At 37.7% G+C, this 17,946-nt stretch overlaps 1 long non-coding RNA gene across 1 annotated transcript; it reads left to right on the top strand.

Annotated features, from left to right (window-relative positions):
* The first annotated feature begins 12,889 nt into the window (after nucleotides 1-12,889).
* LOC139438929 (uncharacterized) lies at nucleotides 12,890-14,389 on the top strand. The gene is made up of 2 exons (XR_011648759.1): nucleotides 12,890-13,097; nucleotides 13,954-14,389. It is a non-coding gene; the product is annotated as an uncharacterized lncRNA (long non-coding RNA).
* The last annotated feature ends 3,557 nt before the right edge of the window (nucleotides 14,390-17,946 follow it).

Genomic DNA, 17,946 nt, shown 5'->3' with positions numbered 1-17,946 from the left:
ATTTGTAGAATTCACATGTGAAGCCATCTGACCCAGGGCTCTTCTTTTTTGGAGGTTTTTAATGACTGATTCTATCTCTTTACTTGTGATTGGTTTGTTGAGCTCATCAATTTCTTCTTTCTTCAATATAGGCTGCTTATGTGTTTCTAGGAATTTGTCCATTTCCTCTAAATTGTCCTTCTTATTTTAATATAGTTTTTCAAAGTATCCTCTTATGATAGTGTTTATTTCTGTGGGGTCAATGGTGATATCTCCTTTCTCATTTCTAATTTTGTATATTTGCATCTTCTCTCTTTTTTTCTTTGTTAGTCTAGTTAAAGGTTTGTCAATTTTATTGATATTCTCAGAGAACCAGCTCTAGGTTTTGTTTATCTTTTCAAGTGCTTTCTTATTTTCTATTTCATTTAGTTCTGCTCCTATCTTTGTTCTTTCTTTCTTTCTTCTTCCTTTGGGGTTACTTTGTTTTTCTTTTATGAATTCCTCCAAGTGTGCAGTTGGTTCTTCAATTTTAGCTCTTTCTTCTTTTCTGATGTATGAATTTATGGTGATAAATTTCCCCTCTAAGGTACTAAGGTACTGCTTTTGCCTCACATAAGTTTTGGTATGTTACGTTATCATTTTCATTAGTTTCAAGGTAGTTATTAATTTCTTTTGAGTTTTCCTCCTTGACCCATTGTTTTTCTAAGAGTTTGTTATTTAATTTCCAAAATTCGTATGAAATCTAGGCTTCTGGTCCTTGCAGATTTCCAGCTTCACTCCACTGTGGACAGAGGAATTGTTTTGTATGATTTCAATCTTTCTGAATTCACTGAGACTTTCTTTGTGACCTAGCATATGGTCTATCTTGGAGAACGATCCATGTGCACTTGAGAAAAATGTATATCCTGCTGCATTCAGGTGTAATGTTCTGTGCGGCGGCTTGCTCGGTCGGTAGAGGTGGGGTCTGGCTGCGGACGAGGGGTTGGTCCAGCTCTGGACGAGGGGTCGGTCCCACTTGGGACGAGGGGTCGGTCCCACCTGGGACAAGGGGTCAGTCCGGCAGCAGACGAGGGATCCGTCTCACAAGGGGTTGCGCGGTTCGGCTGACGGGGTCGCCCGGAGAAGCCGGTGACGAAGGGGTCGCCCGGAGAAGCAGGTGACGAAGGGGTCGCCCGGAGAAGCAGGCGACGAACTGGGGACAAGGGAGGCCAGGCCCTTGTCGGGGGCTCTCAGGACTGGAGGGCGCACGGCAGAAGAACTACCATGGAGACAAGGTAAACACGCAAGTCCACTTTACTGAGGGAGAGGCAACAGTTTTATAGGGGCTGGGGAAGGCTGATTGGTCGAAGCCACGCCCTGTTCTGATTGGTTGCCGGCGAAAGGTCAGTGGGCAGTACTGGATGGGGGAGGGGTGGTGGTTAGGGATTGGCTGTCGCTGTTGCTGGGGGAAGGGGCAGGGTTTAGGGATTGGTGGCTGCTGTTGCTGGGGTGGAGGGCAGACTTGAGTTTCCCGCCCACGCCTGGCTGTTGCTGCTGTCGGGGGAAGGGAAAAGGGCGGGCTGGATTTTTCCGCCCACACCTGGCTGTTGCTGCTGTCGGGGGAGGGGAAAAGGGCGGGCTGGAATTTTCTGCCCTGCGCCTGCGCAGGGAGAAGGAAGAAGAAGGGTGCCGCCCCACAAGGCATCGGGTGGTGCCATCTGGGAGGAGGGGCGGCCGCGGAAGCATGGCTGCCGAGAAGGGGAGACCCGAGGGCACTCTGCGCCCATGCCGAGCTTCCTTCAGGGGTGGCGGTGGGCCCGACCAACCACCCTATTATGGGGGCAGCGGAATTAGGCCTACCGCGGCCGCTCCCCTGCCAGGCCAGCAAACCACACTTCAGCCGGAGGGGTGACCGCAGTTCTGTATATGTCTATTAGGTCCAGCTCCTCTAATATACTGTTCACATTTTTATTTCTTTATTGATTCTCTTTTGAGATGTTCTGTCCAAAGTTGATAGTGGTGTATTAAAGTCCCCCACTATAATTGTAGAGGCATCTATTCTTTCACTTAGTTTTTCCAGTGTTTGCCTCACATATTTGGAGGCTCCCTTGTTAGGAGCATAAATGTTTATGATTGTTCATTCTTCTTGAAAGATTATCCCTTTCACTAATATGTAATGTCCATCTTTGTCTCTCACAATTGTTTTGCATTTAAAGTTTATTTTTTCTGATATTAATATAGCTACTCCTGCCCTTTTTTGGTTATTGTTTGCTTGTAAGATTGTTTTCCAGCCATTCACTTTCAACCTCCTTGAATCCCTGGCTCTAAATTATGTTTCTTGTAGACAACATATAGATGTTTCATATTTCCTTATCCAGTCTTCCTATCTCAATCTTTTGACAGGTGAGTTTAATCCATTGACATTCGATGTTATTACTTTCAAGGAATTATTTATGTTAGCCATATTTTCTTTGGACTTGTGTTTGTCATATTTTGATTGTTTTTTCCTTCTCTTTTTGTCTTTTTTGTTGCTCTTACACTCTCCTCCAACTCTGTCTCTCCTGATTTTTTCTTTCTTCCTGCAGAACTCCCTTTAGTATTTTTTGAAGGGCAGGGTTCTTGTTGCCATACTCTCTTAGTTTCTGTTTATCTGTAAATATTTTGAACTCTCCCTCATTTTTGAATGCTAGCTTAGATGGATAGAGTATTCTTAGTTGGACATTTTTTCTTTTAGTACCTTGACTAAGTCATACCACTGCCTTCTTGCCTCTCTGTTTTCAAATGAGAAATCAGCACTTAATCTTATGGAGCCTCCTTTGTATGTGATGGTTCTCTTTTCTCTTGCTACTTTTAGAATTTTCTCTTTGTCTTGAGCATTGGATAATTTGACAAGTATGTGTCTTGGGGTAGGCCTCTTGGGATTTATGCTGTTTGGGGTGCATTATGTTTCCTGGACATGTACAACCATCTCCCTCAGTAGATTTGGGAAGTTTTCAGCCATTATTTCCTCCAACATCCCTTCTGCCCCTTTCTGTTCTCTTCTCCTTCTGGGATGCCTATAATGCATATGTTGGTGCATTTTGCATTGTCATTCAGGTGCCTAAGATTTTTTCTATCTTTTTATCAACCAGTTCTACTATCTGTTTGATTTCACATGTACTGTCTTCCACATCACTAATTCTTTCCTCTGCCTCTTTGAGTCTACTCTTATTTGTTAAGAGTGTATTTTTGATTTCTTGAATTGTGCTTTTCATCACCATCATATCGTTATCTTTTTGTGTATGATTGCAATTTCTTCTGTATTCTCTCCAAGTGTTTTCTTCATATTCTTAATCTCTTCCTTTACTTCATTAAATTTGTCACTAATATATGTTTTGAGAGATTTAATTACTTGTTTGATGTTCTGATGTTCTGCTCTTCTTCCTGGTTTTTAGTTTGTTCATTGGATTGGGCCATGTTTTCCTGACTATTGGTTTGTTTGTAGTTTTTTGTTGTTGTCTGGTCAGCATTTTATCTTGACAGGTTTAATCAGTTCCTTTGCTTCTTTGTCTAGTCTTGGAGTTTAATTAGTTGCTGTTTTTGCATATGTGTTATGTCTTCTCTTTGTCACTTTGTTCTTCTTATTCTATTTTCTTGTTGCTGGCTATATTCACTTTGAAGGAAAATATTAGGGCCAGAGAATGCAAAATGAGTAAGAAAAGAAAATGTGTAATAGTAGTATTGATAATAAATGTTAACAGAAGAACCATGTGAGATCTAGGACAATGGATATTAGACTCATGTAAGCTGTGTAGAGTTATAACAGTAAGTAGAATACCTATAATGAGACAGTCAACTGGATATGGGGAGGAATATAGTATGAATTAAAAGGCCAGTGTTTTCATGAGAGAGGGAAAGAGAAAAGAAAGCCAATAATATAAAGAGTGAATAAAAGACAGAAAACAGAACAAAGGTATTATAAATAAAAAGCCAGACAATTTGGGGGCCAAGAAAAGGAGGTGGAATGTAAGAGAAACAATAGATGATGGAGGATAGAAAGATGTAGAGGAAAGGGTATAGTGTTGGTGGCCAAAATCAACACACATAGAAAAGAGGATGGAGGATGAGGAAACACAGCAAATGTGAAGCACTCCCTGAAGCACCTATTATATAATAAAATAAAATAAGAAAGAAGGAAGAAAAAGAGAAAAAAGGCTGGGACAAAATGGGGGGAAGCAAGCAAGAAAAAGAGAAAGAGGAAAAAAAAGAAAAAGGACCTTGGGGGTATAAAGAGGAAGAAAAAAACAGAAGACAATGCAGCAATAACATCAACAACAACAACAAAAAAAACAAAGTTTCAAGCTAGGAATCCTCTTTGCAGTTAAATAAAATGTTTAGGGACTGACATTCCCTTTTCTCCCTTCCTCATTTCCCACTCTCCCAGGGCAGCAGGAAAGCTGCATGAGGGGTCCAGTAGGAGATTCAAATGGGTCCTTGGTGAACCAACTCAACACAGATGACAATGACTCTTTATTTCCAGCAAGAGAGCACCTACACCTTACCAGAAACCCCAAATATGCTATTGGAAGCTTGGAAAGCATGTCCTACAGTCCCTCCCCCTTAGGTGTGCTAGGGGAGAGCTAATTGATTTTCTGACTTCACCTTCTCCCAATACAAATTTCCTATCCCAGGGCATTTAGGCAAATTGTGCCTTCCCAGCAGATTCACCTCTTCTTTCTTCCCAGGCTCTCCACAATCCAGCTGGTATGCTACTTCAAGCTAAAAAAAAAAAAAAAAAAAAAAGTAGAGGGCTGGGGTTATCATGGACCTCAGACAGACCTCAGGGCATGCTTGATTCAGAAATGGGAAGTCCAGGATATTGCAAACTCAAGGTATGTGAGTCTGTGGAGCATGGGCTGTGGGGGTTTAAGGCATACAGACCTGGGAACCACATATCCAGTAAACACAGGGTTTGGGAATGCCACAGCATGACCTACAGTTTTTAGGGATTGCTGTGGCCACCAGTCCTAGGGGAAAGGGCTCTGCCCATAACTTCTGACCTCCATGTCAGAAACCCAAAATTCTACCTCTTACAAGAACCTCTTCTGTCACTGTCTCACCAAATCGATGTCCAGACACCTCCTACCCTGCAAGCCCCCAAAACAGCCTGCTCCAGCAGGACTCTAACCCTACTCAGCTGCTTCTTTGCAGGAGAGATTATGGGGTTCACTCACTCAGATGCCATCTTGCCCTACCTCCTATACATTCTTCTTGAGTGCACAGGAATCATTCTCCAGGATAGACCACACGTTAGACCACAGACCAACTCTCAACAAATTCAGAAAGATTGAAATTATACAAAGTATTTTCTCTGGCCACAAAAGAATTAAGATTGAAATCAGTAAGGGGCAGAGAACCAAATTAGTCACAAAGATATAAAAGTTAAACATCACACTTTTAGACAATCAGTGGGTCAAGGAGAAAATTGCAAAAGAAATCAGTAACAACCTTGAAATGAATGAAAATAGGAACCCAGTGTATCAAAAACCATGGGATGCAGCAAAAGCAGTGCTGAGAAGGAAATTTATAGTCATAAATGTCCATATTTTAAAAAAAGAAAGAGGTAAAATCAAAGACCTAATTGCACAACTGGAGCAATTAGAAAAAACAACAACAAACTAATCCCAAAGCAGAAAGAAGGAAATGAAAAGGTTAGAGCAGAATGAAATGAAATTGAGAATAAGAAAACACTAGAAAAAAAATAAAGAAAATGAAAAGCTGGTTCTTTGAGATTAGTAAAATTGACAAATAGTAGACTAAAAGAGAAAAAGAGAGATGATGCAAATACATAAAATAAAAAAACAAGGAAGAGAGGAAGAGGATATCACCACTGATCCCACAGAAATTAAGAGTATCATAATAGCATACTTTGGGAAATTGTATGCCAACAAAATAGATAATTAGATGAAACAGACAAATTTCTAGAAAAGCACAAGCAGCTTACATTGAGAAAAGAAGAAAATGATGAACTTAATAGAAGAATCACAAGTAATGAGATTGAATTAGTCTTCAAAAACCTCCCAACTAAGAAAAGCCCATGACTAGGTGGCTGCACAGATGAATTCTACCAAGCATTCCAGAAGAACACCAAACCTGCTTACTCTTCTAAAAAATAGTAGTAGAGGGAACATTGCCTAACTCATTCTATGATGCCAACAGACACCACAAGAAAGGAAAACTACAGAGTAATCTCTCTAATGAAACTGGATGTTAAAATCCTCCACAAAGTACTTGCTAATCATATTCAACAACACATCAAATGAATTATACACCATGACTGAGTGGGTTTCATTCCTGGTAAGCAAGGATGGTTCAAAATAAGAAAATCAATCAATGTAATACACTGCATTAATAGAAAGAAAAAAATTACATGATCATTTCTATTGATTCAGAAAAAGCATTTGACAAAATACAGCATTCCTTTTTGATAAAAACACTTCAAAAGATAGGAGTAGAAGGAAACTTCCTCAACATGATAAAGGGTATATATGAAAAACCCACAGCTAACATCATATGGAATAGTGAAGTACAAAAGACTTTCCTTCTAAGATATGGAACAAGACAAGGATGCCCACTGTCACTGCTCTTATTTAACATTGTGTTAGAAGTACTTGATTGAGCACCAAAAAAAAAAGATATAAAAGTCATGCAAATTAGAAATGAAGAAGTAAAAATTTCACTATTTACAAATGACAAGATCCTATATATATAGAAAGCCCTGAGAAATCTACAAAAAAAACCTCCTAGAGCTGATAAACATCTTCAGTAAAGTGGCAGGATATTAGAATAACAAGCAAAAATCAGTAGAATGTCTGTACACCAATAATGAGCAATCTGAGGAGGAAATCACACAAAAAAAATTCCATTTACAATAGCAACTAAAAGAGTCAAATACATGGAATAAACTTAACTAAAACTGTATGAATTGTACACAGAAAACTACACAACATTGTTAAAGGAAATCATAGAAGACCTAAATATATGGAAGAATATTCCATGTTCATGGATTGGAAGACTAAACATTATTAAGATGTCTGTCCTACCCAAATTTATTTACAGATTTAATACAATCCCATTAAAAATCACAACAGCATTTTTTTTTTTTACTGAATTGGAAAAGCTAACTATGAAATTTATTTAGAATGGCAAGGGGCCTGAAACAGCCAAAAACATACTGAAAAAGAAAATGAAATTGGAGGAATCACACTACCTGACTTTGAAGCATACTACAAAGCTAGAGTAGACAAAACTGTATGGTCTTGGCACCAGGATAGACCATACTGACCAATGGAACAGAATTGAGAGTTCTGATACAGATATTCATATATACAGTCAGTTGGTATTCTACAAGGCCACCAAGCCCACTCAACTGGAACTGAATGGCTGCATCAACAAATGGTGCTTTCAGATCTGGATATCCATATCCAAAAGAATGACAGAGGATTGTCATCTCATGCTTTATACAAAAATTAATTCAAGATGGATCAAAGATCTAAATATAAGAACCAAGACCATAAAGCTACTTGGAGATAATGTAGGGAAGTAGTTACAAGATCTTGCAGTAGGAAATGGTTTCATAAACTTAACAGCCAAAGCATGAGCAATGAAAGAAAAAATAGTTAAATGAGACCTCCTCAAAATTAAAAACTTTTGCACTTCAAAGGAGTTTGTCAAGAAAGTGAAAAAGCAGCTTACTAAATGGCAGAAAATATTTGTAACCGTATACCCAATAAAGGCCTAATATCCAGCATATATTGTGGGAAACAAAGGCATGTTGTTTCCATGGAAGCAAGTTATTTCCTTGACCACTGAGTCAAGCTGTCCCTTATGATTATCGGTGCGGATCACAATCATGGCTGGGAAAGTACACCTACAGGCAGAACAATAACATATAGAATGGAACAACCTGAGTAACAAGATTTATGAGTATAGTTACTGATTTTTATAATAATAGTTCCAGTAAAGGTTGTTGGTGTTCATCAATCACTAGTTAATATGGAATGAGGTAAGGGTAATAGGTAACTTGATTTGCTGATGAGTGTCATGTAAGTTAGGGGTATATATACTAGCCCCTTGACTCAATAAAGTTGTCTGATGAGCTTGAGAAATCAATGCTCTCAGATCCTCTGAACCCAATCTTTCTTTGTCTTTCATTCCCAATAACCTCGGGTCACTGACTCCATCAGGTGGCGCCCAAATGTGGGGCCCGAGGCAGAGGATTCATCAAGACACGGCAGCGCAGAATCTTCCACCTCTGAATCGGGAATGCGGAAAGTTGAAAAGCCTTTTTTAAGGTAGGGAGCATTGAAATTAGTTAACCCAGGTAGATTGCTGCTTCATATTACTAAGTTTTGCTTTCCACTAGCATCAGGGTATGGGTAATCAGCCAGGACGCTTGGAAGAATATTCACAAGTTTTAAAAATGCTTTTACATACAGTTGGTGTCACAATAAAAACAGCAGATTTACTTGAGCTTTTTGCCTTAATTCAGAAACATTGTTACTGGTTTCAGCCTCAGGGGCGTAATGTTTTAAATTTGAAACAGTGGAAATGTGTAATGAAAGCTTTACGAAGAGTGTATCAAAGAGGGGAATCCATGCCTTTATCTGTGTGGGCTTTGTGCCAGCAAATTGCTGCTGCCTTAGATCCTTTACTGCCTGAAGAAGGAGAGAAAGATGAAATTACTATATTTTCTAAGCCCATAAGTAAATTTGAAATGAAAAAAAGTGAATTGGAACAAGAACAGGAGGATGAGGCAAATGGGAAACATCACGGTTTTTTCCCCCTCATCCTGATATTAACCCTTTCATCAATAAAAGCTCAGTGAAGTGTCCTAATGAAATATCTTCTGTGTATCCAGTACAACCCTCTGCACCTACTGAATTGCCTTCTGTTACTAAGCCTAAATTAGAAATGTTTTCAGATGTTGCTGATGCTTTGCCTTATGTTAAACAATTATTTTCTGCTTTTCCTGTAACATTATATGCGATACCATCAGATACAAAGAATCTGCAGGGGGGTGTCAAGTTTCATCCTGAGCCAAAAACTTTTAAACTACTGAAAGATTTTAAATGGGCAAAGATACTAAATAATGTCCTTGTTAGTGAAATCAGGCTTGTAAGAAAACTCTCTGTTAAAATGTTAACTAAGATAAGGAAACTATTCTGGCAGCAACTCTGCAACCCCCCTGCTGTCTACATGACAAAGTAGCTGTGGGCTAGTGGGGGTTAATAGAGTTAAGCCACTGAAAAAAGAGAAAAACATGGCAACATTGGTGTTCTGTTTAATTTCCATGCTAATTTTAATTGGGCTTATTTAACCAAAATAATAAAATTAGTACAAAATTTTTATCAAGGTTTAAAAAGGAATTTTCAGTTTTAAATCAACTGAACTTCAAGTCACAATATAGTCTTACAGAGTAATAATCCAAAAATGTGTGTTAACAGTCTGTCTAAACTGCTAAATTAGAGTTCTAACTACATTTATGCTGCTCAAGTTATCTTAACTGATTGCTGATAACTAATAAAAATGTTTCCAAGCACAAGCTTGCATGTTACAGGCAACATGGATTCCAGAAGAAATCTTAAGAAGTGATATTTATAATGTGATGTAATGGAGAGCTTAAAAGCAGCTATACCAGGAAAGTAAGAATTATGAGTTAATTGTAAACTGTATGTTTCTGTTACTGTGTTGTGATTGTTCTCTGTTTGTTCATTCAATGTCAGTGTGTATGTTGTTACCTCCGGATGGTAATATAAATTAATAAAAATTTATAAAAGAGCTCTATTCAAATGGCCAAAAATTAAATAAGCATTTATATTAGTACATAAGTTTAAATGTTAATAAGATCTCTACAATGATAAAAATTGTGAGTCTTGATTAACAAAATTACTATAAGTCTTTTTATAAAAAGTTGTTCTTGCCTAGATTGAAATGAATAGCTTATTTTTCTTCACAGGATAATATGAAGGATGTAAAACTTAAATGAATATTAAAAAGGTTAAAAGTTTGTGAGAATGCTAACTGAAATTTAATAAGTTTTTGCAAAAAAGTGTGTTTTGCCCTAAAGTAGGATGGCTAATTTTCATAAACTCTTGGAACTTAAATGCATGTGGCAAGTTATAGAAATTATTGTGGTAACTTTAAGTAAAAAAAAAAAATGTGTTCTGTAAAAGTAAAATTTATATTAAAATAATATAATTATAGTCTATATGGTTATAAATATTTATAAAAAGTCTTATGAAGCATTGTTTAAATTAAAGTGTTTAAGTGGTTAATTCCAAAAGGTCATTATTAAACAAACCTGAATTAATAATAATAATAATAAAAGGTAATTTTATAACAGAAAAGCTTGGCTGCAGCCAGCCTCCTTTGACAACTTGCTTCTAGGAAACTGTTTCTGATATTGCATGCTACTAAGTATTTAAAGTAAAGAAAAGTTTATTATTTTAACAAGCTTGTTAAGTATTGATGGTATTATGTTATAAGAAGTTTGCTTGATAACTTCACATGTGGGCTATATGAAATGTGTTTTTATTATGAAGGAAACAGGAAATGATTTTGTCCTAAGATAAAATGATTGGTTATTAAGAAAGAGTAAAATATGGAACAAAACCTGAGTGAATATTGAAAGTGCAGAAGGTTCATAGAAAAGAAATTTTTATAATTAAAGTTAAATAAAATTTTATGGGTCTATCTATAAAATTTTAAAAGCTTTAATATCAAGTAGTATACTAATGCAAAGTTAAAATTTTGTTCTCTCTCAAAGCCTCTCAAATCATTAATCTGTTTTGGTAAAAGTTTTTATCCTCAATAATCAGTATACAAAGAAAGTCTGTTTTATCAAAATAGCTTCTTGTGCTTTAACCTCATCATCTCCTCAGTGTTCCAAGAAGGACAAGTTTTATCTCTTTTAAAGGAACATAATGTTCAAAACTGCTTTCTCAAAATCAAATCCTGAAAAGTAGCCTTTTATTCCAAACTAATTATAAAAGATTTGTTCTTTTACCTTGAAAGAAAAATTATAAGTTGAATAAAAGGTGTTTTAAAGTGTTATAAAATTAACAAGTTTTTTCTTTCCTTTATCCCTCTGTTAATTAAAGTTGTATGAGTAAAAGGTTTCTATAAATGCTTAAAAGTGCATAAAGTTACCAATATTTCAGCATAATATTAAAAAGAAAAGTACAATGTGGTTAATTATGGTTTTAATTATTATAAAAGAGTGTGTGTCACAGAAACAACCTCTTATCATAGATTAAAGTAACAACACTGTAGTATGCAGCAATCCCAAACACTGCTAGTTTGTTGCAAAAAGTTAATGTCCAGCTGTGTTGCTATCACTTTGTTTTAAAACTTGCTAAGACTTTCTTTAGTGTCTTCTTAGACAAATCAAGCCAGCTGCATTCCTCTATCTGTAAAAAAACCAACAATAAACTTTTGCAGTGCTTTTCAGGGCTATGTGCATAGCCCAACTATCTTGTACAGTATTTACTGATAATAATAGTAATAAAAAAGCAGCATACATTACTTCTCGAAAAGAACAGCCTTGGCAGACTCCATTCATGTCTGCTCAGCATACTGAACTTGCTGCCATCATTAAGGTGTTAACAATATTTAAGGAACCTTTTTTTTTTTTTAAAGATTTATTTTTTATTTTTATTTAATTTTCCCCTCCCCTGGTTGTCTGTTCTTGGTGTCTATTTGCTGCGTCTTGTTTCTTTGTCCGCTTCTGTTGTCGTCAGCGGCACGGGAAGTGTGGGCGGTGCCATTCCTGGGCAGGCTGCTCTTTCTTTTCACGCTGGGCGGCGTTCCTCACGGGCGCACTCCTTGCGCGTGGGGCTCCCCCACGCAGGGAACACCCTTGCGTGGCACGGCACTCCTTGCGCGCATCAGCGCTGCACATGGCCAGCTCCACACAGGTCAAGGAGGCCCGGGGTTTGAACCGCGGACCTCCCATATGGTAGACGGACGCCCTAACCACTGGGCCAAAGTCCATTTCCCAAGGAACCTTTGAATATTGTCTCTGAATCTGAATATGTATGCCTTATTGTTAAGCATATTGAAAAGGCTTGTATTTTTATTACTGATGAATTATCTCAACTTTTTGCAGATTTGCAACATCTCATTAGATTAAGACAGCATCCAATTTACATTACACATATACGTTCTCATACATCTTTACCTGGTCCTATGACTGCAAGTAATGCTTGAGCTGATTTATTAGTGGGGTGTTTACAAAGTGCTCGTGATTACCATGCTTTAACTCACATTAATGCTAAAGGCCTGTGAAATAAATATCAAAAGTTAACAAATCTACAAGTGCAGGAAATTATTTGTACTTGTCCTACCTGTGGACCACTAACAGCAGTACCTTTTCAGGCTGGAACTAATCCCAGAGGCTTGACTCCTAATCAATTATGGCAGATGGATGTTACTCACATTCCATCCTTTGGTAAACTACAATATGTTCATGTTTGTATTGACACTTATTCTCATTTCATGTGGGCTACTGCTCAAAGTGGGGAATGGTTTCATCATGTTCGCTCACATCTCTGGTCTGCTTTTGCTGTAATGGGATGCCCTCTAAAAATTAAAACTGATAATGGACCCTCTTACATTAGTAAATCCTTTGCTTCCTTTTGTAGGAAATATGCCATTGAACATGTTACCAGCATTCCCCATAATCCCACAGGTCAAGCTATTGTTGAAAGATGCCATCATACTCTCAAGACTATGCTTTTAAAACAAGAAGGGGGAGATGATGGTATGATATCACCTAAAGAGCAATTGGCTAAAGCTTTATTTACCTTAAATTTTCTTAACATTTATAATTCTATGACACCAGCTGAATGTCATTTTGGACATTCGCAAACATCCACAGAAATTGCAGAATCTGAGAACCAACCAGTATTTTGGAAAGATGTTTTAAGTAATGAATGGAAAAAAGGCAGGGTTAAAGTATGGGGGCGAGGTTATGCTCTTATCATTTCAGAAAATGGAGAAGAAATCTGGCTTCCAGCAAAAAGGATTAAACCTACGACTGAAGAAGTGGAGTCTTCTACACATATGGATCCTACTGATAGTGAGTGAAACCGGCAATGGTAATTACACATATTGGGCTTATATCCCTAATCCCCCATTACTTCAAGTGTTAACCTGAAAAGATCCTTCTTTTCCTATTTATTTGAATAAAACTCATATATTTCCTGGACCTGTGGATGATAGACTACCAATTAAGTCACAAGAAGAAGGACAAAGGATTTATAATCTCCTTCTTCCATTTGATTTCCGACCTCTTTGCATTGGCAATTGCCCACCATGTATGGCTGTGAAAAATAGAACTATGATCAATTTTAGCCATAATAATACTAAATCTTTGGCAACTTTATTCCCATCCTATCAATACCAAGAATATAAGTATCCAAGTTATAGTTGTCCTAAGAAGAATGCTGGTGATATGCAAAGATGGTATGAATGCCATATGGGAAGAGGATCTGTTGTTTTTAATGATTCCTATGGAATAGTTTGGAAAGTGCCCCTATGGGGAATCCCAACAAATATAAGGGCAAATTTATTTGGCATGGTTTAAATAGCAAAGGACAACAAGTTAATAATGTACAATATCCTTTCCACGAATCTTTGTTTCTTGATGAAAAAATAATTTTTACTAAAAATAATAGTGATTGGAAAAATATAGGGAAATGGGTTCCTTTTTCATGGTGCAATAGCACTGGAGTCCATGATCAAAAACAAATATGGAAAGTCTTCTTAGGAGTGGCAACTACTTCTGAATGGAAAGGTAATAAAAGTATGGATAGACAATATTTACATTTGGATCAAATTCATCATTTTCAATAATGTGTCAGAGATCCATATGTGTTTGTGGTAGGGAAGGCTACCATAACTGAAAATGCTTTGTTCTATAAGGATGGCGCTTTGCATACTTGCTTGTCTGAGAATATTTTACAGAATGGAGATATTATCACCATGGCTCATTGAAGATGAGGAGTGTGGATCCCGGTGAAAATGGATCGGATGTGGCAGTCATCTCCTGAGAGTCATCTTCTTTTCCATCTGTCTCAAGGACTGTTGAAACAATCTAAGAGATTTTTGGGACTTCTCATAGCTGGCATTCTTGGCCTCATTGGTGTCATCTCTGCTGCTGCCACTGCTGCTGTTGCATTGCATGAGATGGTGCAAACACAGCAATACGTGCATGATTGGCACAAGAATGCAAGTGACTTATGGCATAGTCAAGAGCATATTGATGAAGGACTTAATGACAGAGTTAGTGATTTGGAATCTGCTGTTTTACACTTAGGAGATCAAGTTTATAATTTGAATTTGTTAAGAGGATTGAAATGTGATTGGAATGAAAGTAATTTTTGTATTACTCCTTTGGATTATAAGATTTCTATGTTTCAATGGAATAAGATCAGAAATCATTTGTTAGGACACAAAGGAAATATGTCATTAGAAATTGAAGAATTGCAGAAAAAGATTTTAGAAATGTCTCATAATCAGATATATGTAGCTAATGATAAGGACATCTTTAATGATTTGATTTCACATTTAAATAAGTTTAATCCTGTGAGTGGTGGAAGTCTCATCATTTCTTATCTGCCTTAGGAATAAGGATATGTGTATTAATCCTGTTGCTCATGGTTGTTGCTTGCCTGGGTAAAGATGTTTGCCAGAGATTGCACCGTGTGGACACAATGGGACAGGCTAATAACAGTACTTGCTAAAACACTACAATAGTACCCCATAGTCAGTGAGCTTGGCTGGTAGTCAATGATGGGTAAGACACCCTGGGGGGCAACCTAAGACAGGCACAGTCACCCTGACTAAAACAAAAAGAGGGAAATGTGGGAAACAAAGGCATGTTGTTTCCATGGAAGCAAGTTACTTCCTTGACCACTGAGTCAAGCTGTCCCTTATGATTATCAGTGCAGATCACAATCATGGCTGGGAAAGTACACCAGCGGAACAATAACATATAGAATGGAACAACTTGAGTAACAAGATTTATGAGTATAGTTACTGATTTTTATAATAATAGTTCCAGTAAAGGTTGTTGGTGTTCATCAATCACTAGTTAATATAGAATGAGGTAAGGGTAATAGGTAACTTGATTTGCTGAAGAATTTCACGTAAGTTAGGGGTATATATACTAGCCCCTTGACTCAATAAAGTCGTCTGATGAGCTTGAGAAATCAATGCTCTCAGATCCCCTGAACCCAATCTTTCTTTGTCTTTCATTCCCGATACCCTCGGGTCACCGACTCCGTCATATATTCTATAAAGAAGTTCTACATCTCAAAAATAAAAAGACAAAAGAGCAATTTTAAAAATGGAAAAGAGATTTGAATAGATACCTCTCCAAAGAAGAAATACAAACAGTTAAAAGGCACATGAAAAGATGCTCAACATCACTACCTGTTAAGAGAAATGCAAATCAAAACTACAATGAGATATCATCTTACACCTATTAGAATGGCGACTATTGAAAAATATAGAGGACTACAAGTGTTAAATAGGATTTAGGCAAAAGGGAGCACTTAACCACTGCTGGTGGGAGTGTAGAATGGTGGAACCATTGTGGAGGAGTTTGGCAGTCTAACTATAGAATTACCATATAATCCAGCAATCCCACAGCTGGTAACCCAGAAGAATTGAAAGCAGACACAAACAGATATATGCACATTAAGGTTCACAGCAGCATTATTTACTATTGCCAAAAGTTGGAAGCAACCCAAATGTCCATCAACACATGAATGGATACACAAAACTGTGGTAGATACATATGATGGAATATTATCAACTGTTAAGAAGAAATGCAGTATTAACATATGGTATAACATGGATAACCTTGAAGACTTATTTTGAGTGAAGAAAGCCAATCATTAAAGGACAAATATTACATGACCTCACTGATATAACTTAAGCAAATTGAGCAGGCTCTCAGAGCTAGAATCTGGATGATAGGGTAACAGGAGAGAGAAACAGAGTAGAGGTTGTTGAGTCGATGCTCAATATGAGCAAAATCTTGATAAGGTGGAAGGGTGTGGTAGGGCACTGGTTGGGTATGATCATGATGTAATGATGTGATTGGGTTCTATGATTCAGGAATGTGAGAAGAGTAGGATAGGAAGGTTGGATTGGACTATCCATTAAACTGGGAGATAGGTGGAGGAAGAAGCAGGCAAACTCTGAGAATTTGTAGGTCTGTGCTTTCTTACATAAATCAAGGGGGAAATGGAAAGGACAAATGAGTTTATATGGCTATGAGTCTCGAAAAATGAGCCTGGAGGTTATCAGAGGGGTTGCCCTTATGCACACCTGAGCAGAGTCTCAGAGACAGATAAAGTAGATACAACCCCAGGTATTGGTTCTTCTGAGGGCTACAGAGACCCACAGGTTCTATGGTCATGGCAGATGGAGTTCACTGCCATGTCAGTTGGCCCCTCTTTGGAGTTGGTGTTTCTGTGTGATGGAGCTGGACTCAGATGTGATGTCTTTTCACAAGCCTTTCCTGTTACTTTACCTGAATTGTAGTTGGTGCTGTGTTTAAGATATATCTAAGGGATCTGAATCTCTGGACTGACAATATGATAGCCAGGCCCTGAGCCTCAGCAGACTTCGGCTCCTACACTCTGGTTTATTGGACTTACCCCACTCCGCTAACATGGAGTTGAAGAACGTCAACCACCACACCATGGAGCCAAGAGTGCCTACATCTGAAAGCAGGAGGATTGCATCCAGCATCCATGTGGAGTCTAAGCCCCCTCTTGACATAGATGTGAAATGGACACAACCAATCCAAGGTCCACAGGATGAAGGAATAGAGTAAGGATTAGAGTGGACTTACTGATATTCTATTCATGAACTATTGTGGTTAGTAATTGAAGAAAATGTGGCATTGGTGTGGAAAAAGTGGCCATGGTGGCTGCTGGGTGTGGGGAATGGGAGGAAGTGATGAGATGTGGAGGGGTTTTCGGGACTTGGAGTTGTCCTGAGTGGTGCTGCAGGGACAATTACCAGACACTGTAGATCCTCATATGGCCCACTGGATGGAACGTGGGAGAGTGTGGGCTACGTTGTGGACCATTGACCATGAGGTGCAGCAGTGCTCAGAGATGTATTCACCAAATGCAATGAATATGTTATGATGATGAAGGAAAATGTTGCTATGGGGGGAGTAGTGGGGTGAGGGGGGTGGGGGGTACATGGGGACCTCATATTTTTTTAATGTAATATTTTAAAAAATGAATTAAAAAATAAATAAATTTTTTTAAAAAAGGACAAACACTGTATGATTGCACTATTATAAACTAAACATATTATGTAAACTCATAGGTTTAATAATTAGAATATAGGTCACCAAATAGATTGGGGGTAGACAATGGAAAGCTAAGGGTAAATCTGTGCAGAATTGGTAAAGAGGGTATTTGTAAACCTTTGGAAATGAATGGAAATGGTGAAAGCACATCATAGTGTTTATGACTAGCAGGGCTATTATAGGTATGACAGTGGTTGAAAGGGAATGTCTAAGGTCATATATATTACTAGAAGAAAAGCTAAAAACTGTAACATGGGACTATTTAACATAGTCAAACCTCATAAAATATGAATATGGGTGATTTTGCATATATAAGACTGTTTTTACAAAATATAAATACAAATAAACTAGAGAGAAGGAGACAGAATAGCAGCTAGGTATGGCAGGGGAAGCATAGAGAAATTGAGAGGTGATAAGATTTTTGTTTCTTTCTTTGTTTTTATTTTTTTTTTATATTTAAACAAGCCTTAGATTATATAAATGTCACATAAAAAATATAAGGGATGCCCATAGGCCCCACTCCCTCCCCTTCCCACACTTTCCCACATCAACAACATTGCTCATTAGTGTGATACATTTGTTATAATTGATGAACACATATTGAAGCA

The sequence above is a fragment of the Dasypus novemcinctus genome, chromosome 5, assembly GCF_030445035.2.
Source record: "Dasypus novemcinctus isolate mDasNov1 chromosome 5, mDasNov1.1.hap2, whole genome shotgun sequence".
NCBI lineage: Eukaryota > Metazoa > Chordata > Mammalia > Cingulata > Dasypodidae > Dasypus > Dasypus novemcinctus.
This window is presented reverse-complemented; position numbering and strand designations above follow the sequence as displayed.